Below are 27,579 nucleotides of genomic sequence, written 5' to 3' on the forward strand. Positions count from 1 at the left end.
AATTTACTTAGCACTTTTCATGTATTTGTTTATATATCCCCCAATGTTTTCTGCATTCAGAAATTAGAAATCAATAAACTGCAGTGCTATCTATAGCATTATGTATAACATAAACTATAAAGGGGACTGCGATCTATAAATTAACATAATGTTTTTTGTGACCCTAACTACCAGCTAAAATATGCAATCTCTAGCTTTCATCCAGATCTGCCAAGAGTAGAGTTCCCATAAGTCAGATAACAGGTTCTAAGAGGTCTGTACCATGAGATCAAGCGTCTTTTCCCTTGTTTTTTGGAATTTGCTAGAGTCAGGTGAGAGAATTTCTATCTCCATTCTGCACTTTCATCTCAGGTGCCTTCTGAGAGCTTGTCCCTTCATATACTCACATATCTCCTTTACCCAACTATGGGAGGATATAGATGAGAATGAAGGCATACATAGCAGTTTATCTTGAGGAAGAGAACCCAAGTCTGCATCCAGTTTCTCCTCCAATCTAATAATATTCTTTGAATTAGAAGTCATGCAGGGTGTGGTGGCTCACGCCTGTAATCCCAACACTTTGGGAGGCCAAGGCAGGTGGATCACCTGAGCCTAGGAGTTCAAGACCAGCCTGGGCAACATGGCAAAACCCCATCTCTACCAAAAAAAAAAAAAAATACGAAAATTATCCAAGTGTGGTCATGCATGCCTGTTATCCCAAGCTACTCAGGAGGCTGAGGTGGGAGGATCACTTGAGCCAAAAGGTCAAGGCTGCAGTGAGCTGTGATCGCACCACTGCACTCCACCTTATCTCGAAAAAAAAAAAAAAAAATTGACACTCACTTATGGGCCCAGCTTCAGGACAAATGTTGGGAAGCCACCATTTCAGGCTCTGAGGCCAGACAGTCTGGGTTTGACTTCCAGCTACTGCCACTTAAATACTGTGTGGCTTTAAATAAATTATTTACCCTTTATGTAAATCAGTTCCTCAGTGAGGATCATAATAATAGCATCTTTGTCACAGTTCTCTTTAAGATAAAGGATAATCAGTCACATAAAAATAGTATAACCATATAAATTGTCATTCAAACTGGTACACTTTTGTGAGTGAACAGGGATGTTATTAAAAATTACCTCAGGACAACAGGTGTGAGCCACTACTTTATTGGGAAATACAGGGTGTAGGGGTTTGCTCTGTAATAAAACACCTGGCATGATACCTGGACCTTGCATGATACCTGGACCTTGTTAGAGTTAATGGGCTACTCACATCCTATTAATAAAATATTGATATTGCCTATGGGATTACGGAAAAAAAATTCTTAGAATATGGCATTCTCTTTCATATCAGCATTTTCTGAATTTGTTAATTTGCAGCAGTATTTTGTGTGTGTGTGTGTGTGTGTGTTTTTTTAGTAAGGGGAGAGAGTGTGCTCAAATGTATACATGTAGGGGAGCTTCTTATGACTGTTTCATTTGTTTTGCCCCTACTCTAATCCCTAATTAGGCTTAGTTGCTAGAGAAAAGCTCACTTTGTCCAAGAGAAACCCAAGCATGGAGTGTAGTAGTAAGGATATTCCTTGCTTTTGCTCCAATCTCCACCCTTGTCAGATGATGAAAAAGGGGTGATATGAGGTCAATCCCGTGGTAGTTGCAGGACTAAAGTTTAACTTCAGGAAGTTGACAGCTATTTTTTGTTTAGATTTTAAAAATTTTAATACTGTGTCAAAAATCCAGCAAAAATAATCGGTAATTCAGAAGTCCCATGAAGTAATCTCTATACTTCTTGCCAGCATAGGGTCTTTTTAAAACATGTTCTCAGGGTCCTGGCTAGCCTAGCATCAGCTGCCCCAAAGATGGGACTTCCATCATTTTTTGGCAAAACATCATCAAAGTCTAGCAGGCAAGGTCGTTTGACCTGGATCTTTTAATTCAACATAATCCTAATATGAGGACATACCACGTTAAATTTCTGTTAAATGCAACTTCTTAACCAAAATTCACTTTGTTTGATTCTGTCTATCTACAGGCAGAAATTACATTGGATAGTTTAAATTCTTTTAATATTTATTTCCCTTCTAAGTCTAAATTTAACAAAACCAGCACTCTACAGCCAGAGGACAGGATTTTTAATCTATGTAACCTGAAAAGCAACAGCATACATGAAAGTCATATTTTATCCAGGAGCCAACTAAGTTCCTTTATTCCTGATAATAATATCAACTGGAACAGCATTTGTGTAAGGCCTCTGTGTTTACAAGGTAGGCTGAGAGACATATCACATGAGTACCTTATCCTTTCCATCCCACCAACTTAACCTGCAGCAGGCCCAACCTTATCCGTGAAGCAGCCTGAAGAAAAAGTCCAAGCAATAGTACCACAGAGCATGTTTTCTGCCCTTCTCCGCAGTCTAGGGAAAGTGTGGGACAGCTCCAGAAAAGATGAGTTCATATTCAGCCTGGGAAAGCTGCACAACGGCCTTTCCTGCTGCTCAGCATGAAATGAGCCATGAGCAGCATGAAATCACTGACCACAGGTGTAGAGATTCGCAGTGACATAAATATCTTTGCTGTTGAGCAGTTGGAGGAAAGCTGTGGGAAGATTTGCCACAAGCTCCTCCTGGCCAAATCTGCCTTTATAAAGGAATCGTCATTTAGGTCACACTGTTGCTGAGAAGCTTGTTGAGTCCCATTCCAACTTCCAATTAAAAGACCTACGAAGAATTAGAAAAACATGTAGATGAGTCTATATCTCAGACTATTCAAAGGAGAAAAGCAAAATACCATACAGTGCAAAACTAAAATATTTTATGTGTGAAAAAAACCTTCATAAACAAAATTTACAAAGAAAAATAAAGGCAAAATCCCAATCTATATAATAGACAAGTTATTAAAAATACATCCATGATGTTTTAAAATTCTTTCAAAAATGACAAACTAATATGAAAATATGCAAAGAAAATAGAAAGCAAATACCAAAGGGAGAAAGTCTTAACAAAATACATGAAAAATGTTCAAATTTACTAACGATGAGAGATGTAAACGAATGTAGCTAGTACAATATTTGCCTACAAACTGGAAGACTTCTTAAAAAATTGTGAACACCCAGCCTTAGCTAGCATATGGAGACTCTAGCCCACCTGATTTTTAATTTTTTAACCCTTCTTCCATTTTATTAATATTTGGTATCAGAAGAAATTTCATTTTTATTTTATTCATTAATTTTTTCATTATTTGTTTTAGTTTCTTATCAATGTAAGCAAGATATAGTTTTTTTAAACAAAATTAGAAATTACTATATTTTAATGGAAGAGTGTATTCCAACTACGTTTATTGTCATAATTGTCATGATTGGTCTTAAGTTATGCTGTAAATTTTTCAATTTCTATTCTGCTTTTTTATTTTGTTTGTATGTTAAGCAGTTTATGTCTTGTTTACTTTTAATTTCTACTAAAATATAAAAAACAGAAGTACCGTAGCAATTATTATCACATATAAATATACCCTAACTACTAATTATAATAATTACTGAGACCAGTAATGGAAGAAACAATACAACTAAGCAATAATTTAAAATATTAAATATGATAGTTTTAACAATTTGATAGACTAATGTGTCATTGTTAAAATTTTGGTTTTAAAAAAATTGGGCCTGGAAAAAAATCTAATTGGAAAAAAATCTTAGCCAAAAAAACTAGTTATAGTATGATCCCAAATGCACAATAACTGTACGTTCTCAGGTGTGTGTGTATATATGTATAATCATTGGCCGCACAATGACATTTAAGTCAAATATAGACTGCATAAACAACAGTGGTCCCATAAGATTATAATGGAGCTGAAGAATTCTTATCATCTAGTGATGCCATTGCCATGCTCACATTGTAGCCTTACTTTCCATGCTTGTGGTGATGCTGGTGTAAATGAACCTACTGCACTACCAGTTGTATAAAAGTGTAACATACAGGCCAGGCACAGTGACTCATGCTTGTAATCCCAGCACTTTGGGAGGCCGAGGTGGGCAGATCACTTGAGATCAGGAGATTGAGACCAGCCTGACCAGCACGGTGAAACCCGGTCTCTACTAAAAATACAAAAATTAGCCAGTTGCCATAGTGGGCACCTGTAATCCCAGCTGCTCAGGAGGCTGAGGCATGCAAATCACTTGAATCTGGGAGGTGGAGGTTGCACTGAGCAGAGACCGTGCGACTGCACACCAGCCTGGTGTGTCTAACTATAGCCCTATATACAACTATAATACAACTATAACTGTAGCCCCAGAGCAAGACCCTATCTTAAAACAAAAAACAAAAACAAAAAACAAACAAAAAGTATAGCATATACAATTATGTGCATTACATAATATATAATAATAAACGAATATGTTGATGGTTTATATATTAATATACCATACCTTTTACCATTATTTTAGAATGTACTCCTTCTACTTACTTTAAAAAAAAAAAAGTCAGTGAACTGCAAAACCATCTCAGGCAGGTCCTCTAGGAGGTATTCCAGAGACAACATTGTTGTCACTGGAGATGACAACTCCATGTGTCTTATTGCCCCGACGACTTTCTAGTGGTATAAGATACGAAGGTAGAAAACAGTGTATTGATGATCCTGACCCTGTGGGTTTAGGCTAATGTGTGTGTTTGTGTCTTAGTTTTTAACAAAAATGTTTAAAAAGAAAAAAATTAATTAAAAATATTATAAAATAAAGAAATAAAACATTTTTGTACATATGTACAATTTGTGTTTTAAGCCGTGTTGTTACAAAAGAGCCAAAAACTTCAAAAGATTTAAAAGTTCATAAATTTTAAAAGTTACAGTAAGTTAAATATAAATTATTGGAGAAAGAAAAATATTTTTTCATAAGTTTTGTGTAGGCTAAGTGTACAGTGTTTATAAAGTCTACATCGTGTGCAGTAATGTCCTAGGCTTTCACATTCACTCACCACTCACTCATTGACTCACCCAGAGCAACTTCCTGTCCTGTAAGCTCCGTTTATAAGTGCCCTGCACAGGTACGCCATTTTAAAAATCTTTCAGACTGTGTTTCCGCTGTATTTTTTCTACACTGTGATATGTTTAGATACACAAACACTTGCGATCATCTTACAGTTGTCTAGAGTACCCATTATAGTAACATGCTATACAGGTTTGTATCCTAGGAGCAATAGGCTATCCTGTCCAACCAAGGTGTATAGTAAGCTATACCACCTAGGTTTGTGTAAGTACACTGTATGATATTTGCACAATGACAAAATCGCCCAAGGATGCATTTCTCAGAACTTGTCTTTGTCGTTAAGCAACATATCACTGTATAGATTTGCATTCGTAGAAAAACAGACTGACAGGTAAACATCAAAATGGCAGCAAAGATTATCACTCATTTATTAGTTTTTGGTGATTTTTTTCTCTATGTATTTTTTTCTGATTTTCCAAATTTTATGTAATCAGCCATACTGTGTTTATGTCCAAAAAATACCAGCTACTAATGTGAATTTTAACATAATGCTCATCAAAGAGTTTCTCAGAAAGTAAAAACATCACAAATTTGTCTAATGCCCTATAGCAGACTATAGGGATTATTTAGAAGTCTGGAGATCCAGTTTACTGTGGATAACCATAGACCAAACTCTTTAAGAAGGGTGAATACTTCCAGCCATATAGCTCTTGAAATCTGCATGTGGACAAACGGATAGGATGGAACTTGAATTGCACTCAGCAGCTTTCTTTGTATGTTAGCACATAAGTCACAATCTTGTGCTGTCCTCTAGCCCTATCATATACCAAAAGAACATAAAACACCTCAGCAGCTGATTTTTTTCAATAATAAAAGTATTCAATATATTTTTCTGAAGTCAATATTTATTGTAAATACAGAAGTGAATGTATCTTTCCCCAGTTTCTAGCACTTAACTTCAATTATGTTGCTCTTTTACCGTAAAAATAAAGGCCGGCGCCGTGGCTCACTCCTGGAATCCCAGCGCTTTGGGAGGCCGAGCCAGGCGGATCACCAGGTCAAGAGAGAGAGACCAACATAGTGAAACCGCATCTCTACTAAAAATACAAAAAAAAAAAAATAGCCGGGTGTGATAGTGGGCACCTGTAATCCCAGCTACTCGGGAGGTTGAAGCGGGAGAATCGTTTGAACCCAGGAGGCGGAGGTTGCAGTGAGCCGAAATCGCGCCACTGCACTCCAGCCTGGCGACAGAACGAGACTCCGTCTCAAATAATAATAAGTTTGGTGTTTCATTTACAAAGTCATAATTTGACTTTGACACTTTGAGATTTATAATCCAATTTGTATGTCTTGTTCAGCCCAGTGGAGTGAATTTGCATGGCAATCATATTTTACAAAGTATAAACCAAAACATATCTGAATTTGTTCAGTCTTTATAAGGCTGTAGTTAGTTCTAATGCCAAATCACTCGTTTGTCATTTTTCTTAATGAAATTGAATTTTTTGCTATTAATATTGAACTGTTTTCTACTGAATCCTGATTATGAGTGGGCAAAGAAAGATGCTGAATTAACTTGATTTATAGAGAAATGTTTATATACTCCCATTCTCTGTTTATACCACTTAAATATAATAAAGATGTATATATTTTTCCTTAGAGCTATCATAAAGTTTGAGCATATTTTAAAATTAGGACAGTTAGAGATAAAACAAATACAAATTATTAAAAGGAATAAGAAAAGATAAAGTTTGTTAGCCATTTAAAATATCCTGATTACCATGGGGCATTAAATTTGTCTTGATTTTTGCTGTAAGTAAATGCAAATAAAGAAACACAGGGAGTTACATAAAGATCAAAATAGTTGGAAATTTTATCAATAAATGTAAACATTTTATTGGATCTCAATTCAAACAGAATTTTATTACATGGTACCATGTATTTAAAATGTTGAACATCAGCACAAAATAGTTTCAACTGCAATTTTAACAAAAACAGAAAGACTGTATTCAAATGGGCCAATGTATTTACCTGCCATCCATACAAAAGAGTAGTATCCTACCCATTGACTGCTGTCTTCCTACTTAGTATACCCATGCAACCCTTTCACAGGCACTGAAAACTCACCAGGTCCAATATTGAATTACCTGCTTTTCAAGTCCTGCTGAATTAATCGGAGTTTTTGATTGCACATAAAAATTAATTCGCAGTCATCAGGGCAACAAGTATTTTGTTGGAAGAATCCTAGGGTTGCGGACTTTCCGAATCTGAAAGCAGCTACTCTCTTTCTTCTCTCCATAGTTCCCTCAAGGGAATGGAACTAGGCATTGAAAGCCTAGTAGGAAACCAGGAAGCACTTTCTTATTCTCATCTCTGCTGCTGTATGCTCCTCTGCCTCATTTCATTGTAGACCTGGAATGTCTTCAGCAGTGGACAGCGGCCCCACAAATCCTTACTTTGACGTGGGTTCTTCAGTTCAGGTCATACAAAGGTGTGAACTGCTTCTCTTTCCTACTCTCTAGAATTACATCAGAGGGAAGTTTCTTTTACTTCTTGGAGCACACCATGCTCTTTCCATCACAGCCTTTGCCATAGAATGTTCTGCCTTTCCCCATTCAGCAACCACCTTTTACATATGGAAAAACCAAGCCTTTCAGAGGTGTTAAGTAACTTGCACAAGAACACACAATAAATATTCGAGCTGGGATATAACCCTAGGTGATATATGCCTGATTCCAGGGATGTATACCATCTAGAAACGACTCTTTGGCTGTAATTGACCAAAGAATACATTGTCAGAGACTCATAAGGAGAGTCACTGATTTCAGAGGAACACTTCTTTACAGAGCCATGCATTCATCAACCAAGAATGATTTAGGTTTCTCAGTATTACTAGAACACTGGGCTGAGTAATTGGTAACTAAATAGATATATAATACTAGATCCTAAAAGTCCGTGATTGAAATGGCAGAACTGAGATAATCATAATACACCTACTCTAAATGGCAACCAAGATTTTGAATACATAAAACATGATATATTTGCCAAACAAGTGATATAGTCAATAAATGTAGATCATCATAGGCTACGAAATTCACAAGACACTTCAGAGGAGAGATGGGCCTTTGATTTAGTGATTGGGATTTCATAAATCCATACCCCAGGGATTTTAATGGACTTTATATATAGAAAGAACGACAATGAGAAGAAAACTGCCTGGGGAGCTATTGTAACATATCAACATGTTACAACGTCACATACTGAATAAAGCATATAAGATCTCTGAGTTTAGATTCTTCTAAGAGTTGAGAAATACAAAATCTGGAAGAAGAATAGAGTGAAAATGTTTCATCTGAGACTCTTAAACTCTAGAGGAGTCTGTTTCAGAATATAACACCATCTGCATACATCAGTGTCACCTAGAGTTTGTTAAAATATGGATTCTAGATCCTCCTCAGTTGTATTCAACTAATATCTCAGGGGATTGGTCTCAGGAATCCACTGTTTAAATAATCATCTAAGCAGATTATTTTATTTTGACAACCTCTATTCCAAAGGGTGCATGTACAATCTCTAGGAGGCACAGCACACATGAAAAGGTTCGTGAAGTCTTGAGCATGTACACCTATCTGTCTAGAGAAAGGTCAGTGACTCTCATCAGATGCACAAAAGGGATCTGCAATCCAAAAAAACAAAAAACAACAACAACAACAACAAAAACAACAGGTTAAGTATCACCAGAATATAGGAAAGAAGGCCAAGGTATTTTAAATATTGAGAAACAGAATGGTTTCAATATTAAGGGAATAAACATTACCTAGCCCAGGATAGAAGCCCTAAACTGAGGGAAGATCTCAGCATACAATGATGTTAAAAAGATGTTAATTCCAAAAACTAAAAATAAGTATTTACTATCTCCACTGAAAGTGGAAGAAGAATAACTTTCATAAAACTATAGCAGAAGAAACTGAGACAGGAAATAAATACTTCTTCACACTAAAAATGCTGGGAATACCCCAGAGGGTAGGAATAAACTAGACAATCATCTATCCAGGAAGTCAGACACACGAAAAGATATGTTATCCAGGCCTGTTTGCTTTTTCAGTAGAACCATACTATGCATTTCTTGGCTATTTTTGTAATTGTAATAACCACAAAGGTCCCAATAAAGAAAAAGACCTTATGATATTTAAGGTATTTTGAGTGCATAACTTTATTAACAATTTAAGTTAGTCCCTTATTATATTTTCTATGTTCTTCATTAATTTTCCATTATTATAGCAAAATGATCACTAAAATGAAATTTAGTGATTTCTTTTAAAATGCACATGTTGAGCACATGATTTGGCTAATTTTCTACTAGAAAAATATGATAAATGTTTTATTTAATAATACCCATTTTAATAAACTAAGTTTACATTTATGAATGGGATACCATAAAATACATTGTCTTGGGACCCGAATAAAATGATCTCATATAAAATAGTCAATTTCATTGATTTGGTCAGGAAAATACAAACCTCTCAAATATGTTGTTTTACTTTTCATAAGAGATTAAAATGTTGACTTTTCATCCAGATGGTTTATATATATGTATGTATGTGTGTGTGTGTATGCACATATATAATCAAAACAAGGATAAGAAGTTTGTAAAATGTGTTTCATGGAAAGCACTGTAACAAGCTGGTTAAGTAATTGACATAAAATTATTTTTGTTATTTTTTGAAATAAAATTGCAAGAAATGATTAAATAAGCTAATTGCTAAAGGCTAAATTTAAAATAATCATAGCTATAAAAAAACTGTAAATTGAAGAGTTGAAAATGTATACTATAGAACTAAACTAATAAAAGCATTATCTAATGCAACATAGTGAAAGAAAAATAACATCAGGAGACATCAGTTCTGTTCCCATTTCAGCCACCAATATTTGTCTTAATCTGTTCTGATATACTGCAGTTCCATGAGGTAACCTAGCAAATGATACCTTCATTACCCAAAATATTAAACTATATTCTTCTCATCTGAAGTACTAAATTCACATTAGAAGATGGTGGCAATGAGAGAATTTCACTATAACCTAAAACTTGGAACACTATGTAAGATAAAACAACTTTATTACTTCACTAAACAATTTAATAAATGTTTATGAATGCTTATTTAAAATGAGGAAAGTTGTCTCACAACTTTTTCTTAACATTAGTTTTTTTTTTCTTTTTTACTTTTTGATTGCATCGAATTTCAAGCTTAGAAAAAAGTCACGAGAATAGTAACAAAAAATCCTATATGTTCTTTATCCAGATTTTCCAATCCATTTTCTTTATAATCTTTAACATTTATATTTTTTCTAAATCACTTAATGGTAAGTTGGAAATATTGTGCTACTTTACCCTAAAATATTTTGTGTATATTTTCTAAGAACAAGTGTATTCTCTTAGATAACTGCAGCTGAGTTCTCAAAATCAGGAAATTTAACAGTGATATAATACCATAATTTAATTCACAATTCATACTTAAATTCCACCACGAATGTCTTATGTCAAGAATGATCCAAAAGAAAAAAAAGTCAAGAATAGTAAAAATAAACTCCATGAGAATATACAAAAAAATTCAGAAGTTACTAAACATATAAGAGAAACAAAATGGTTTACTCTTGGGGGGAAAAGAAAAAGATGATGCAGTCCACTTTTCTCTATAATTCTTAGAGATTTTATTCTTTACATAAAATCAAAATAATTCAGAGTTTTCTGCAGAGTCTCTGTTTTTTCTTTCCAAAATTAGTCAATAGGACACATTAACGTTTCTTAAACAGAAGTGAATGGCACTATGAGACAGATTTCTCTAAGCGGATCATTAGAGCACAAACACAATTAATGGCTAGGGCTACTGGCAAAGTATGCCACTCACTTCCATGAAATAGTGTGTGTCTGTCTAGGGGCAAGAGGCATTTAGCACAGAAAACAGCTATCAGGATTTATTTCCCACTTTAAAAAGTGCTCTTACACTTGCTGCACACACAACTTAAAATCAATGACTGGAAGCAAGAAAGAACTGGACAGCTTCACCAGTTAAGTTACTCCTTTTCCTCAAAGGCAGTAGCAAAATATTAACCTGAATGCATTATCTACACTAGCATGGACATACATACAGATAGCAGCATTAAATAAATACATAAAATTATTCAATGTGATACAGGTTAAGAAGGCTGAGATTTGAGTGGATGCAAAAAACTATTTCAAATATATTTTTAAACTGAAAATTCTGTTTTTAACCAGAGAACTTTACATATTATAGCATTAGCAAGAGAGTTCGGCTTTGTTTGGTAATTCCAAAGGTCCCAAAATATGGCTTAGTCTGCATCTAACTTCATAATGTGGTCACAGAAGTCGTCACCGTCTCTTAGGCCAAGGACACATCCATAAAGAGCATACACAGCCCTTGGTGAATAAGTTGAGGTTATTTGTTTCTGGTTTTAAATATGAAATTATTTCAGTTTTGACAGTCTGTTGTAATTTTCTGTATAACTCAAGTGAAAACTACTGGACCAAGGAGAGATGCCCTGTGGTCTCTATGAAAACATTATTTACTCATACATTCAAAAACTGTGAGTTTATTCATAGAAGTAGTAGTGTCATAACAATCACTATGTGTGTCCATTTTCAGTTCATAAGACTTTAGCATACATAATGTTATGTCATCCTCATACTTAACTGATGAAAGGTGTGCTTAAGTGCTAAAGAATAAAAAGTTAAGACGGGCCCATGTACTTAAGAAATTTAAACTTCCATGGAGAAATACCCAGCTAGGTGTAATTATTTTAGTGGGAAGAATAATATTTGCCCTTCAGCTTGTTTAGGATATATTATCCCATAGATTTCAGTTGTGTAATTACCTATGTCTCATATAAGCTATGTCTTATTATTACAGGAAATGTTGATTGGACTTGGAGAACTAGAGCATAAGTATAAAACGAAAAATCGTAGGTCAGCAAGATTCAATAATAGTGAGTTTTACTTTCATTTCTGAGTATTCAAGTGAAAAATTATGGAAAGATTACAAACAGCCATGAAACAATTTGTAAATAATGTTGAGAGGCACTATAGTTTACTGAGCTGGGAAGATTAGCATCACAGCTTAATTACTGACTGATTTAATGATCTTGGGCAAGTTTTTAATTCTCTAAACCTTAGTTTTCTCATCTGTAAGATGAAGGCAAGAATCAGTCTCTCTACTGGATTCTATATAGATTGAACGCTCTATATAAAACACCTAGTATAATTCAATAAATGTTCTCTTTTGTATTTGAATAATTCCATACTGGATTTTCTATGTATTTCTAAACACTGTAGGCTCTCTGGACTTGTATTAGAATAAATATTTCTTGTAACAGCTGTGTGTTTCTTCAGTAAAGCCTTGTGCTGCAATGATTTGACTGGAAAATGAAGGAGGAAGAGAAAAATGTAATGAAACTCCAGTTTCAGAAGAATATTTTGTCTTCAGTTCTATAATCCTGTTATGTATGAGTTTAATACTCCCTCATTATCACTATTAGATAATGAAAACCCTTCCTAAGCATGGCCTCTTTTGAAATTGTAATTAGTAAAAGTGGAATTTTGTTGGAAAGGGTACTAACATAGTTGAGATAATGTCTACTTGCGTTGATATCTTTATTCAAAAGAGTGACAATTATTTTTGAAGGAGTCAAGCTTAACATCTTGAGCAATTCTGTGCACTTGTGACCAGAGAGACCACATCTTAAGAGGCAGCATTGTGTACAGGGAAATGAGTGAGCTCTGGAGCAGGCTCTCCTACTTTATAAATCTCAGCTCATCCATTTACTTTCTGTGTGATTTTGGATTTACTCCTTAATCATACTCAGCTTTACTTTCTACTCTTTAAACTGGAGATAAAAATATGTACTTGTTAGGGCTATTGTAAATATCAGACCGTTATGCAGTCGTCAAACACTTGATACATGGATACTAAATCATGTTTCTTAGCTTTATATTTAGCTATTTGTATTCAGAACTTTATGACATTGACAAAACCTTTATAGTCATATTTCTACTTTAGATCATTCTTTTTATAGTGGTATTTTCAAAATTATGCTTATGTTAGATAAACACATTGATCCTTTATTAACCAATGGTGGTCTATTTGTTTTCTACTTTAAAATGTGGGATGGAGAGATGGTCTCTAGAGCAATGAGAGTGTCTGTACTACTGCTAAACATTACGAAGGTAAAAGCAGGCTACTACCAAACCCGTGAGCAGTGACCTCCAGATTTATTTCCCAAAGATAAAATATTTATAGTAGAAGAAAATGGAGTAATTTTTTAATTTTATTTTTTTAATTTACTGGGAAAGGAAAAAAAAAAGTCTCTAAAACATTGATACTTTATAGGTTTTAGATCTACTTACCTACAAAGTTTTATGAGCTAAGAACCCCATCTGTATACTTCCTTCGAATCAGAGCAAATCCAGCCTTTCAGAGTGCTTCCACACCTAAACCTTCCAGTACCTGTCTAAGCATCTAACAATGCCCCCACTTTTTTAAAAAAAAAAATATTTCCTTCAACCTCTTCTCCCATTGGAACCTTATCTCAATGCTTCATTAACACAGAAACCAATAGCAGTTTAGTGCTTCATCCCTCCTATTGGTCTTTGCACTTCAACAGAAGTCAAAGGCTGATAATTACGTTGAAAGTACGAAGCGTAATTTGTAAAAAAGTGTCAGGCTTCTGGAGGAAAGAGTTCTAGAACATTTTGCGAAAATAAAATCATACTGGACGATTGGTACCAAGCCATTTTTGGGGCATTTTAGCCAATACAGAAAAAAATGAAAGTGTCTATCAGACATGTTTTTGGCTTATTCAAAATAAAAACCACATTGAGTCCCAAGAAAAAGGGAGTACAGTTAGTCCTCGCCTAATATTGTCAATAGGTTCTTGGTAACTGTGACTTTAAGCAAAATGATGTATAACGAAGCCATTATTACGTATTTCAAATGTAATAATAAAATGAAGTTGAACAAAACTATGTTATTAGAGTACTTTTCAATTTAGGTTACCAATTTCATTGAATAAACAAGGATAAAAATGAGGAAATTGGCTTCACTTTTATCCTCTAAAATGTTAGTCCCCAGGTTATTTTTAGGGAATTACCCTCTTTAATCCCTCAGATGTGTTTCTAGGTATTTTCCCACTTCATACTTGTCACAATCCTGGAAGGCAAATACTATTATCACCTTCATTTTGTGAAAGCTCATGAAAGAAAAGTAGTTAGGGTTGAGTAAGTAATTTTTTTTTTTTTTTTTTTTTTTTTTTTTGCTTTGGACATGAGGAATCAAGGCTATTGTATGATGTAGATTTGTATTGAATTCCTGTGGAAGTGCTCTTAGGTCTTTTGGCAAAGGATCACACCTGCCATTTGTATTGTAAAGAATTGCATCCATAGGCCACAATCTGTCCACTCTTCCAAAACCTAACCAGATGGGCTGTTAGTAAGTCTGTCCCAGTTTAGGGAACCATTCCAGTGTCTGATATAAAGTGCTTTAATAATTTTGTTTCATGTATATCAGCCGTTGACTGAGCTTTTGGCACACTATGAAGAGCAATTATGTAGCTTTCTCATCACTCTCATTATCTATCTGTAAAGAACGCCGTCAATAAATTACATTCCCTGCTGGTTGGGGTCTTTTTTAACCTAACCTCCTGAACTTTACTCTACTCTGCCTAAGGCAAAAAGAGGAGCAGCAAACATCAGCACAAATATCAGGAGGACTTATAAAGTAGTGATAGAAGAGAGTAGAAAAGACTGAATGACTGGCAAGAGTTCCCTCCCTGTCTTCAGCACTGTTACACTCTTGGAGCTAAACCTTTCAACACCAGATATACTCTCCTTGAGGCTTGTGAAGATAGATTTTTATCATAGAGGTTGCACTTGCCTTTAGACAGACTTCATCATCTTTTGCAGTCTCTCTCCCAAAATTAAAAAGGAGGGAACTTTTGAAGCAGTGAAAACTGATTTATTTTACCACTACTTTCTTTTATTCATGTCATATAGTTATGACAATTATTTCTTCATGGCTATCAAGAGATAGTACTTTAGGGTATTTGATAGTGTTTATACTACCAAAACACATATTAATCTTGCATTATAGTTGTTTTTTAAAATATTAGAAAGAATGACATTTTTAACTTTGAGTATATGTTAATCATATTAATGATCATTGTTAATTTATTTATCCAGTTATATGTACTAAGTATTCTTCAGATCAATGAATTTATAAAAACCTTTATGATAATTCATTGAGGATGACTTCATCATATTAAAATTTTAGTCGCTGCACATTGAATTTTGATTAAGATTTAGTTAACCCAATCTTTGGGTTGTTTCAAGTATTCTAAGCTAGAGGACTTTTCTTTTGCTTGTTTTTTAAGCTTCCATTACAAGTTGTGTTCACAGTTGGCATTGTTGACATGAAAACTAGTATAAGGATGAACACAGTTAAAGAAATCAAGAGAAATCAAGGGTTAGAGAATGTAAATATAATTGTAAGATCACATATATCCATATTCCCATGGAATTGTGAAATTGCTTTGAGGAGTATATAAAAATAAATTCAAGCAAAAGAAACTTATTCCATGTTAGCACTCTAGATTGACAATTTGCTGATTTCTCCATCTTCCAGTATGGCGTGTGATTTTCTGCTCTGTTTCATAATATGTAAAGTTAATGTGTGATGGAAGGGTACGTTTCTGAAGTCACAGGGCATGGAGGATGGACATATGAGAAACCAAAGGTAGTAATTTAGTATCTCAAATCCCTGCCAATATGCAGACTTTAGTAACAACTCAGCCCAGGTTCCTACTCAATAATTTCCATTCCTCCATTGCCTAAAGCAAATTCTTCTCCACAGAGTGAAGGCACATGTAGTATCCATATAGTGTTATGTTGAGAAATTCTTAATTAAATTACATTAATTCTAATGAATTCAAAATAAAGACATAAAAAAAGAATTTAACATCCTGTTTATGGTCAAATAATGTTTTATAATTTAAATATAATGTAAACTATAATAATAATTTAACTTGTACATTCCATTATAATCTCTGTGGAGAGCCTTTTCCCCAGGCACCTCCCAAATAACTTACAACAAAGATTCTCAAATTTTTGTTTACATGGGAAACATCTGGAAGGCTTATCAAAATGCTGATTGCTAGGCCTCACTACTAAAGTTTCTGGTTCAGTGGGTCTGGAGTGAGGCGAAAGAATTTGCATTTCTGACAAGCTCTCCAGTGATGTCTGTGCTGCTAGTCCAGGGACTACACTTGAAGAACCAGTAGCTTAAAGGGCCCTCCATCCTGCTAGGATTGGATTTTCCAACAACCAGCCATTCTGAAAGTTTAAAAATGAGCAGAGAATTTATATAAGGATGTAATGAGACTGGAGTGTTGACAGGAAATGCTTTGAATGGCATTTAATATTACTGTTTGTTTCCAGAGACTTGAAAGTTCTTTTCATGGATAGTGCTGCTCTCCTCACTCAAAGGATTTAACCACCAGCATCTGTGTGACTAATTGCCATCTGTGCTCTCTGAAATCTTGCTAATAGAAGAGCATGTCAAAGATCTCTAATGAATTTTAAAATGTACCACTTGTAGATGATTTGAGATTATTTTTGTGTAAAGGAAATTATAGGCCTCCTGTCTAATATATTAATCAAAAAAATTGAGTGTTATGATTGAGTGATGTGGCATTAAAGTTAGATTAAAGGTGGAAATAGTCACATAATCAATGTGACTTGTAGCATGTAAAACAAAACAAGATAAACAAACAACAAAAACTGGTCCGCCTGCTCAGTACCCAAATAATCTATTAATGGTAGTTGAGAAAGGACTAGGCAGTCTGAATATTTTGATTTATAAATCAAATAAATTGTGATCTATAAATAAAAAAAAAAATCACAACTTCTTTTTTTTTTTTTATTTTGAGACAGAGTCTTGCTCTGTCGCCCAGGCTGGAGTGCAGTGGCCAGATCTCAGCTCACTGCAAGCTCCGCCTCCCGGGTTCACACCATTCTCCTGCCTCAGCCTCCCGAGTAGCTGGGACTACAGGCGTCCGCCACGTCGCCCTGCTAGCTTTTTGTATTTTTTAGTAGAGACGGGGTTTCGCCGTGTTAGCCAGGATGGTCTCGATCTCCTGACCTCGTGATCCACCCGTCTCGGCCTCCCAAAGTGCTGAGATTACAGGCTTGAGCCACCGCGCCTGGCCAAATCACAACTTCTGACACTGACTTTCTGTGATGATCACTTAACTTCTAAAACACACTTTTCTCATTTCCACAATAAGGGATAATCATGTTGACCTGCCCCATAATTAAGTGAGAATAGGAATAATTGAAAGGAGCTCTTTTTAGAACTTGATTTTTAAAAATAATAGTGGAAATACCTTTTAGTATATATTTGTTCAATTTGTTTAACCAATTTACCTGAGAGATCATGCTATGAAACTGGAGTACAACAAAGAGCAATGAAAACAAGAGCTGTGCTTTATGTATAGAAATGTAGAAATAGTGGTATTTGTAAGGCTTTTGCTATTACAGAGAGAATGTAAATTGGATTGTTACTCTAAACACAGACTTAAATTTTGCCTTCACATATATTAACATTCGTTTGATTTTCCAATGACTGTTCTAAGTATTTTAGAGTGGTAACCACTGACTTCATCCAAACGTTTGTCATCTTTTCCTTTATTTATTTCTTCATTGAGCAAATGCTAGTATCTGGTGTTCTTTTAAACTGTGCCTTGACTCAATATTTTAATCAAAGTTGTATATCTCAGATACAAGATGTCCAAATATGAAATTAGAAGAAATAAAGACACATGAAAAGTTACCTGACGTCTATAGGATGCGTGATTTAAAAATAAATGAAAAATAATAATAATAAATATGTAGTTCTTGTGGTTCTTCAAATGGTTGCTTTGCAACTACATGAAGTGTATATGTATTAGTCTATTCTTACATTGCAGTAAAGAAATAACTGAGATTGAGTAATTCATAAAGAAAAGAGGTTTAATTAACTCATGGTTCTGCAGGCTATACAAGAAGCATGGTGACTCCTGCTTCTGGGAAAGCCTCAGGAAGTTTCCAAGCATGGCAGAAAGCAAAGGGGGAGCAGGTATCTTACATGGTGGGAGCAGGAACAAGAGGGAGAGAGTGGGGAGGTGCTGCACACTTTTAAACAACCAGATCTCACGAGAACTCATCACTATCACTAGAACAGCACCAAGAGGATGGTGCTAAGCCAGTCATGAGAAATCTACACCCATGATCCAATCATCTCCCACTAGGCCTCACCTTCAGCATTGGGGATTACAGTTCAACATAAGATTTGAGTGCAGACAAATATACAAACTATATCAACATCTTTATTATATCTTTATCATATGTCCAGATGTCATTCATTCATCCATGCATGCATGCAATATGCATTCATATAAACTCATTTTCAAAAAATCATATGCCTACAGTTGTACAGCACAGCATTACTACAGAAGAAATTGAAGACCAAGATTTCTTACAGAAATAAGCTAAATTCCTTTCTCACAAAATTTTTGATAAAGTTGGTTAAATACTATCAGTATCAGGCTAAATTAGCAACTTGAATGGGAGTAAATCAGATGCCTTAATCAGGTCAAGTATCTTGTGGTCAAATAGAATATTAGTATTATGGAACTTAAACTTTAGGAAATTATAGTATGACTTTTCTTTTGTGTTTAACTTATTCTTTAAAGGCTACATGATGAATAACATATACTGCCAATTATCTGTCAAAGTCCTTTAAGATTATATTACATTTTTAAATAAAATCTATTTTGATAATTAGACAATGATGATTTAGGGCTTATTTATACTATACCATAAAATTTTAAATTTCTCAGAAATATTCCAAGAACTTATTGAGCATATACTTTGTGCAGACATTGTTCTTGGTGCTGGTAATGCATAAGTGAGTGTAGTACAGCAATGGGCCTGAAAGTGTTCAGGCAGCAACAATCTTTGTTAGAAGTGTACGAAATTTATTGAAACCTGGACTTACCTTTTGAACTAATCAAAGGTACCAGAACATTTTCTGAGCAGTTTTAGACTCTGAGGAAAAGATACGAATATTTCAGAGCTGTAGATAATGATATCTTATATTCTGAAACCTCAAATAAACCATTAGATTACTATGCTTCTTGAATATACTTACCAATTAAATTTTTTGAGGCAAAAAATAACAAAAGTGTTCATCCTTGTTATTAAAACTGAACAAGTCTGTGTCTTCCAAACATGCTACGGCTTTAATCATTTTAACTCTGAAGATAACATTTTCTTTCCCACTAAATCAAACTTACATAATGGAGCACAGAATTCTGCCCTGATGAAATGGGCCTCCATTGAATAAAGTGCTTCTGTAGTTTATGTTAATCTTTTATAATAGATGTGGACTACTGTTTTGTTTTAGAAGCTTATATGCAGGGCTATCCCTAGACAGCATTTTGAAGTGGGCAAAATTTATGTTGATTGTGCTCTTTCTAGAACCAGTCAGTTATTTGCTAAAGACGGCTGCTAATTTTTAATTTGTCATCTTTACTCAGAGGTCCTAAAGCAAACTGAAATTTAAAAATTATTACTCAAAAATCACAAAACTAGTACAAAATAATTTAAGCAATTAAATTTCAAGCATTATTTTTATAAGTTTGTAGCATTTATAGTATGGAAGTGATTAAAGTTTAAAACTGTACTAAGCCTTTTGGGACAACTTGCATATAGAAATATAGTCGACATTCAGATATACCATTTAAATATAAATTTGTGCTTTTCAGTGAATAACATATAATATGTATTAACACATAAAAAGTTATATGTCATATATACATTTGTATAAATATGTTTACATGTTTATTTTAGTATAATGATATGTACATATTTCATAAACATAAATATACTATATATATGCAATTCCCTGAAATTCTTCCATTTGCCAAGACACCTATTAGAAAGATGAGAGAAAAAAGTAGATATGTTATTGGGTGAATCTGAAGTTCTATTAAAAACTTTAAAGTTACTTTTCATATATAAACATACCTTATAAAGAAAAATACATTTCATAATACAAATCCAAATTTGAGAGAAAGAGATCAGGTATGAAGAAAAAAATAGACTTTTCCCCAAAAACTGTTTTACTTTATAGTTTTATGTTCTTTGGAACAATTTGGTTCACTTTATATTATGATATAACTAACTTAATGCCATGTATTCATGGAATGGAGTGACTCAAAGCTAGAATTTTGTTATTTTTAATTGGTCACAATCTTATGTTGTCACACATAGAGTCTTTCTCCTTTAAAAGAAATTGTTGAAGTCATAAGTAACTATGTTGTTGAATAAACTTCTAAAATTTTTGTAGTTAAAGGAATGAATTAACATATTGGACTATCTATTGAATAAACACAGGATGTCTTTTATCTCTTCTTGCAACAATTTACTGTTTAAATGTTTTGACTTGCCTTAATGGAATAAAATTTCATAAATTATTACTTTACATTATTTCATATTCTCTAGAATATCTCAAAAGTCTTATTAACATTCTTTAAGACCACACTTAAATAAGTAATCCATATACAATTCTATATGAATCATAATATACATTATAAATTGCAATCTATATTTTTTCCTTTATCTTATCTCTGAGTCAGTATTGGTAATTCTCTGCCTTTTTCCCCTTCTTTGCTATACTGTTTGAGTCAGTATGGGTAATTCTCTGCCTTTTCCCCCTTCTTTGATATACTGAGTCAGTATTGGTAATTCTCTGCCTTTTACCCCCTTCTTTGCTATCCTGTTCTAGAGAGAATGTTGGCCACTTATCTCCAAAGGACAAGTAACAGTGTGATGTATTGGTGAGACAAAAGAATAAATGCCAAAGGAAACGGTATCTCATCCATGCTGTGTTACTGTTCAGTAGTGTCATCTTGGAGAAAATCACTTTATCACTTAGGGTCCAAGTTTCCTCACTTAAACAAACATACGAACAAACAAAAGTGATCCAGTTCACAAAGATGGACTCTAAAGCCCCTTTCTGTATCTTACTGCCCATGAATCATTTTGAAATAGTGGTTTCTAATCTTTATGTTGACTTCCCATTAGAACAGTTTATTGAGAAGTCTTGCAATATCCATTGATTCCAATCACATCTCATCTGTTCCTATTTACTATTTTGCATCTCATGACTTTATAAAAATTAAATGTCTACAAGTGACAGTGAAAGCAAAAAGGTTAATAGCAAAGGCTAATAGTGCTCATGTGTTCCACTAGAATTAAACACTGATTCCCATGCCTCCTCCCCACAAAAGAGATTTTTTTTCCAAGGTCAGTAACTTTTAAATTAACTTAATGTAAAACAAATCTCTTAACTGCATAAAGAACATTAACTGAAGAAAAATATTTGAAGCCGTTATTGAAATATGTTACATTCAAGGCAATCACAATTTAAGAATTAATTCTGCCTGACTATTGTCAATCTGGCTTCTAACTGACTGTCAAACTTTTAAATTGACAAATTTACTGACTTAAATCTCTAGACTAACTCTCCATCCTTGATCTCAGTAAATGTATGAACTGTAGTACTGTTAGCCAGACAGAATACATTGTCCTCTGACAAAGTAGGTTTGAATTGAGTTCAAGGCCCCTTTGCTATGTTCAACATACACACCATGACCTGCTCTGCTTCATATTCTGCTCTATTCCTTAACCTCAACAGTTCTCTGCCATGATGAGATAAGTATTTCATGCTGTTAGTTTGAACATTGTACTGAGAAATCCAACCAGGTCACTTCTGAGATAGCCTTCAAGCCCCTAGTAGCCTAGCAAGTTCTGTTACACAAAAGCCAGACTCTGCTAAAAAAAATTCTTTTTAATAATTGGATAAAAGTATAGCAGGGATCTAGTATTAAAAGGTAATGTTTCCTAACTTTTTTTTGCATTTGTCAAGTGGAAAGATAGGAATGTATAGAACTGAGGGGAGATAGGAATGTTTAAGTGACTTCTAAAATATTATTATGAAAAAGAAACTATTATCATTTTTTATTTCCCTGAGTCTAGGAAAAGAAAAAATTTTAAACCTCAAAATTTGGAATTAATGTTTTGACCATAAGACTTTCCCTGCAAGAATAATTCTAATTATGAAGTATTTTGTATGAATTAGATATTTTCTAAGCATATTGCAGGCATAGATTCTTTAATATTCCAAACAACACAATAAGGTAAGTATTTATATAAGCCCTTTATTTTTAAAGATGAAGATACTGATGCTTAGAGGTTATGTGACTTGCCCTAAAATCTTTAGTTTTGTATTAGAAACCAATAGGGACACAACATTTACTTTATAGTGTGCTTTGTGATAAGTATCTTTGGGATTAATTTTCTGGGAAAGGTTGTGGAGTCTCATTATCTACTTGAGACAAAGGATTATAGATACAGATATTTATAAAAATTACACACATATACACATATGTACATTATTTTCATTTTTATCTGTGAGAATGATTACATATGTGAGCCCTCTGTGGGAAGAGAACATAATAAGCATGGAACAACTTGGAATTATATTTGCTTAGTTACTATTAGAAAGCGTTTTTCTCCTCAAGCAGAAATTAAGCTAATAAATAAAATATATGAGATATAAGAATACTGTTACAATTTGAATATAACTTGGAAAAGAAAATCAGAAATGTGTGTTTTAAAAAACCAAATAGTAAATAAATTGACCAAAACATTGGAGGCATTTGGGGGTGGTGAGACTCTAGCCAACTTTTTATTTCTTTATATATTTTTCATTTTACTTAATGAGTAACATTACTACTAGTGTGATGAAACATATTCAAGGATGAAAGTAGGAAATGTAATTATATAGTGTTATAGTCAGAGTCTTAGAGTTATAAATACATTATCTGTAATAATTTCTATGAAGTATGAGCATCCATTAGAGAAACTATTAGGCAGTAATAAGCACATTTGTTAGATTTTGGATCTTAGAAAATCAATGAATTCGAAAGGAAACTTACCTCATTATCAAAATATTAGATATTGGAATTAGATATCAAATGAATAATATAAAAATATTAGAAGTTTCTTTATATTGACCTGAATTTTATTTCAATAGCATGGTTTGTGCTTATAAAAATAGAAAAAAAGTCCTGGACTTAAAAAAGCAATCTAAGGTGATATTTGGCTTATTTACTAGTACTTCTGAAGTGCTACTTTATTCATAGCATAATAAGAACTTATTTGAAGCTTACAGAGATCAATAGAATATGAGTTCTTTTCTCAAAGAACTCTCAGACTAGGTAAAGACATTAGACATATACCTAAATAAAAGTCAGAAGAAATCATTGATTCATTCTGCAAGCAGTACTGAATAGCTAGTAGATGACAGGAATACACTAGCAAATAAGACACAGTCTCTGCCTGCAATAACCTCACAGTCCAGGAGAGGAACTAAATAAGAAATGTAGTGATTACAAGAACAATGTATATATGGATTCATTCTTTTATCCCTAGTCTATTTCAAGGCTTTTATTAAGCACCTTCTGTGTTTCTACCAAAAAACAGGGAGGAGACCGTGAGGGGTACAGAAGCATGTCAAAATCAAGTCCTTATGGAAAGGTATAATATGCAATCCAGAATGAAGTAGGCAACTGTTTATACTTGAAACTATTGGAGAGAAAATTCAAAGCAATTTTTCTAGGTTCTAAGTGGTAAAGAGGGAAACAAATTAGCACCCTGATTAATCCAGGAACACATTCATAGATGAAGTGTTCTTGAGTATTCATTTTAACAAATAAATTTTAATTTACCATATTCTATTCTATTTCAAAGTGATCAGTATTGCTTCAAATGCTAATTTAAAACATTAACTTTAATAATGTAGTAGTAGAATCATCTCAATTTTCTTCACCTATTTTCAACAAACTGAAAAAAGCAGAAAGTAATAAGCTAACTAAAAATAAATTGATTGTGCTTCATTCCTTGATTTTTTTTCCAAAAGGTTTGCCGGTGGCATATCAGAACATGACTTTAAAAAATCATTAACTTAAATACTTGTCTTTTTTCTTAATCATATATATCTTCATACTAACATGAGAGGAACTGTACAAAACAAGAGAGCATGATGGAATTGAAGGAAGCCTGGAGCACAGATGGCATGCTGGGCTTTTCCTGACTATGCCTTGAACTGGCTTTGTGATCTCGTAAAGACTACTCAGCTCTGTTTGACTCAATTCACTTAGATTCAAAATGGGAAGATTTGAAGGAAATTGTAGAAATAATTTTACCCTGCAAGTCTGAAATACTTCATTTTTATAAGGCAAATTCTTGACACCTAAAAATTTACATGAAAAGGATATGGTAGGTAGATGGATAGACAGGTAAGTAGGTGAACATACCTATGTGCAAGTACACTCAGCCCCCAGTTCTGAAAGCCCTTGAAGGACCCAGAGGGCCAAAAACGAAGGAGAGAGAGATATGCTTCCTGTCCACGGAGTATCCAAAGCAAACAATCACATAATATTCAATTCAGTTAATGATGATAAATCTTGACTAGAAAAGAGAAATAGTTTCAAATATCTTACAAATTGATAAGTCGGTATCAGCGTTGAGATATTTAAAGCTATTTTCTTTATATCTTTGCTAGATATATCACCTAAAAAATTGGATAGTTTTTAAGTTGATAAACTTAAAAATGGCTTTTTCCATGATATGAGTGATGTGCCTCATGCTGTGTTTAAAAAAATAAATAAATAAATCCCTGCTCAGACACACATGCAAACATACACAAATTGTTTCATTTACATATTTATAATTATGGAAGTTATCTTTGAACTATTGTTCAAAAAATAAAACAAAATATTGGGGAAAGGGAAACAATTCACTGAAGTTAAGAGCATTCAGAAATTTGTTGATAATTTTTTGATTTCTCCAAAATGATACTATAAAGCAAGAGTTTGACCACATAACAAAAGTTAGCAATCAAAATGTTGTATCTCTTGGGATTTTGATAAAGAGAAAGAATTATTTAATTCTTAATGCAGATTTGAATTATTTAATAAAGTATTTAATAGATATGTAATGGAATAGAATAGTATTAATAGATATGTAATAGGTATCGCAATATCTGTGCATCTTCATATCATGATTCTGCACAGTTCTGAATGAGAAAGAGTCCCCAGGAATGAATTATATGGATTCAAAAAGAGTGGTTTGGAATTATGTGGCTATGAAAAGAATACTTTAGAAAAATAAAATCTAGAATATAGGATGAAAATTAAAGGGATCTTATAGCCCTGTAATGTTTATCAGCAGCAGATTCTCCCCCTAGCTTCCTGAATTAGAAGATGTACTTTCTTGGTACATTTATTTTTTGTGGTTAAGGAAAAATATATATTTGGGAAATATGAATGTACTCACTTTAATATATGGCTAATTCCTTTGTATCTATAAAAATGAGGTTGTTCCTACTTGCCAGTAGGATCTGGACAGTATACTATTTCTCGTGCATAGAAGAGGTGGCCAATTGCTACTATACCAGACATATCTTCCTACCAAGTGCCTTTGTATCCACTGACTTCTGTGGCCTGGGCCACTGAACAGAGGTACGGTTCACCTAGGCTGGCCCCAACTTTAGCCTTACTGGCAACAAATCAATCAATTGGAATTCAGACGTACTAGAACTTATAGTCCCTAGAGCTATTTACTAAATAAGATCTTAATGTGACAAATTGTTGAAATTTTTTTTTTTTAAATAACATTAGATGTACCTGGTGAAGGGTTTGGACCTTTCACTGGCTGTGAAACATAGGGAAGGAAATGTGTCACCTACACAGGAAGCCAACACCAAATATTTTATAGCCATGGTTTCCTAATAAAACCCCTAATTTGCAGGAAGTCATGGTGACCTTTCTCGAATTGCACGTATTTGTTGCTAATGGTCTCCAACACCATTTAAAGTGTCCCTATAAAAAGTATAAATCTAAAAATACGCACCAAAATTTTGTCCTTGTTTCTTTACGTTCAATAGAACTCAAAGTAAAAGAGTTCATCAAAAAATTGGCCCCACTTTCAGGTAGGAAGTGCATCACATAGCATTTAAAATAAATAAAAATCAGGCAATTTCTATAGAAGAAACCTGCATTTTTTGTCAGAATATTTGTAGCTATAGTTAGCTCTCTCCAAGGTAAATAAGCTAATTTTTGTAGAGTTGATGTTTTTCTCTTTTTTATAGCTATACATGGAATTATTATGAATTAAGTAGGGTGGGAGGAATGCTATATCTTTGCAAGAAATAAAATAAATTTTCTAAATTCAGCAACATTTACTTATACAAATAAAAACAGCACAATAAGGAACAATGAGGACTGTAAAAAATAGTCAACAATGCTTCTTCTGATGCAACAAATGGAAAATATTCCATTTACTCTCTCAATGATTAAATCATGGTATAAGTGAAATGTAGGGAAAATAGTTAAGTAAAATGCTACACATATTGTTTACATATTTCCTGTCAAGAAAGTAAAAACTAACTAATTGAACGAAGTCCTCATACACCAGTAATCTCGTTCCCCACCATCAGGTTGAATGGCATTTACTTCCTCCTTGTGAACTCATTTGGCAATTCCGATTCAGGGTCTATCTTCATCTCACTTTCCTTTATTAATATCTACCAGCTATTTTCCATCTTTTTTTGCATATTCCATTATTTCTGCTTGAGAAACTGAAAGTAATATTTGCAACTCTGATATTTTTCAACAAATGAGACATAGTTGCTTCTTCTTCAAAAATAACAGTAATTTATTCTGTATTTATGAACACAGTTTGAAAAATGTTTATATTTGAAGATAAACTGTATCAGTTTATTTTCATACTGCCATAAAGAACTTCCCAAGACTAGGTAATTTATAAAGGAAAGAGGTTTAATTGACTCACCATTCCACATGGCTAGGGAGGCTGCAGGAAACCTACAATCATAGTCAAAGGTAAAGGGGAAGCAAGGAACTTCTTCACGTGGCAGCAGGAGAGAGAAGGGTGAGCGAGTCCAGGGGAACTGCCCTTTAAACGTCAGCTCTCATGAGACTTATTCACTGTCACGAGTATAGCATGTGAAAAATCGCCCCCATGATTTAATCACCTCCCACCAGGTCTCTCCCTTAACCTGGGGATAATAACTCAAAATGAGATTTGGGTGGGACACAGAGCCTAACCATATCACAGACTATATTGTAACAGAATGGAATTTGAAAATGTCTTTCAAAAGTATTTTAATAATAATATAAATAATGATAATGCTCAACATATTTATTAAATACTGTGTGCTGAGGACTGTTAAACATTTTATATGTATTAATCTACCTAATTCCCCAACTTCCCTATAATATAAAGACGGACTATCATTTACCTCATTGTACAAATGAGTAAATTGAGGCTAAGAGTGGTTAAGTAACTTTCCTAGGGTCACCCTACTAATAAATGAGAGAGCCTGTATGTAAATTTAGATAGTTGAATCCTAGAATCACTACTCTATAAAATTATTTTAATTA

At 33.7% G+C, this 27,579-nt stretch overlaps 1 protein-coding gene and 1 long non-coding RNA gene across 2 annotated transcripts in view; one reads left to right on the top strand and one right to left on the bottom strand.

Annotated features, from left to right (window-relative positions):
• The window catches only part of CALCR (calcitonin receptor), a 152,079-nt gene that overhangs the window by 26,671 nt on the left and 97,829 nt on the right, over positions 1 to 27,579 (top strand). The gene's annotated exons all lie outside the window — the stretch shown is intronic.
• On the bottom strand, positions 865 to 27,098 carry LOC103226546 (uncharacterized). The gene is made up of 3 exons (XR_494894.3): positions 26,969 to 27,098; positions 19,047 to 19,096; positions 865 to 2,692 (listed from the first exon to the last, which is right to left on the bottom strand). It is a non-coding gene; the product is annotated as an uncharacterized lncRNA (long non-coding RNA).

The sequence above is a fragment of the Chlorocebus sabaeus genome, chromosome 21, assembly GCF_047675955.1.
Source record: "Chlorocebus sabaeus isolate Y175 chromosome 21, mChlSab1.0.hap1, whole genome shotgun sequence".
NCBI lineage: Eukaryota > Metazoa > Chordata > Mammalia > Primates > Cercopithecidae > Chlorocebus > Chlorocebus sabaeus.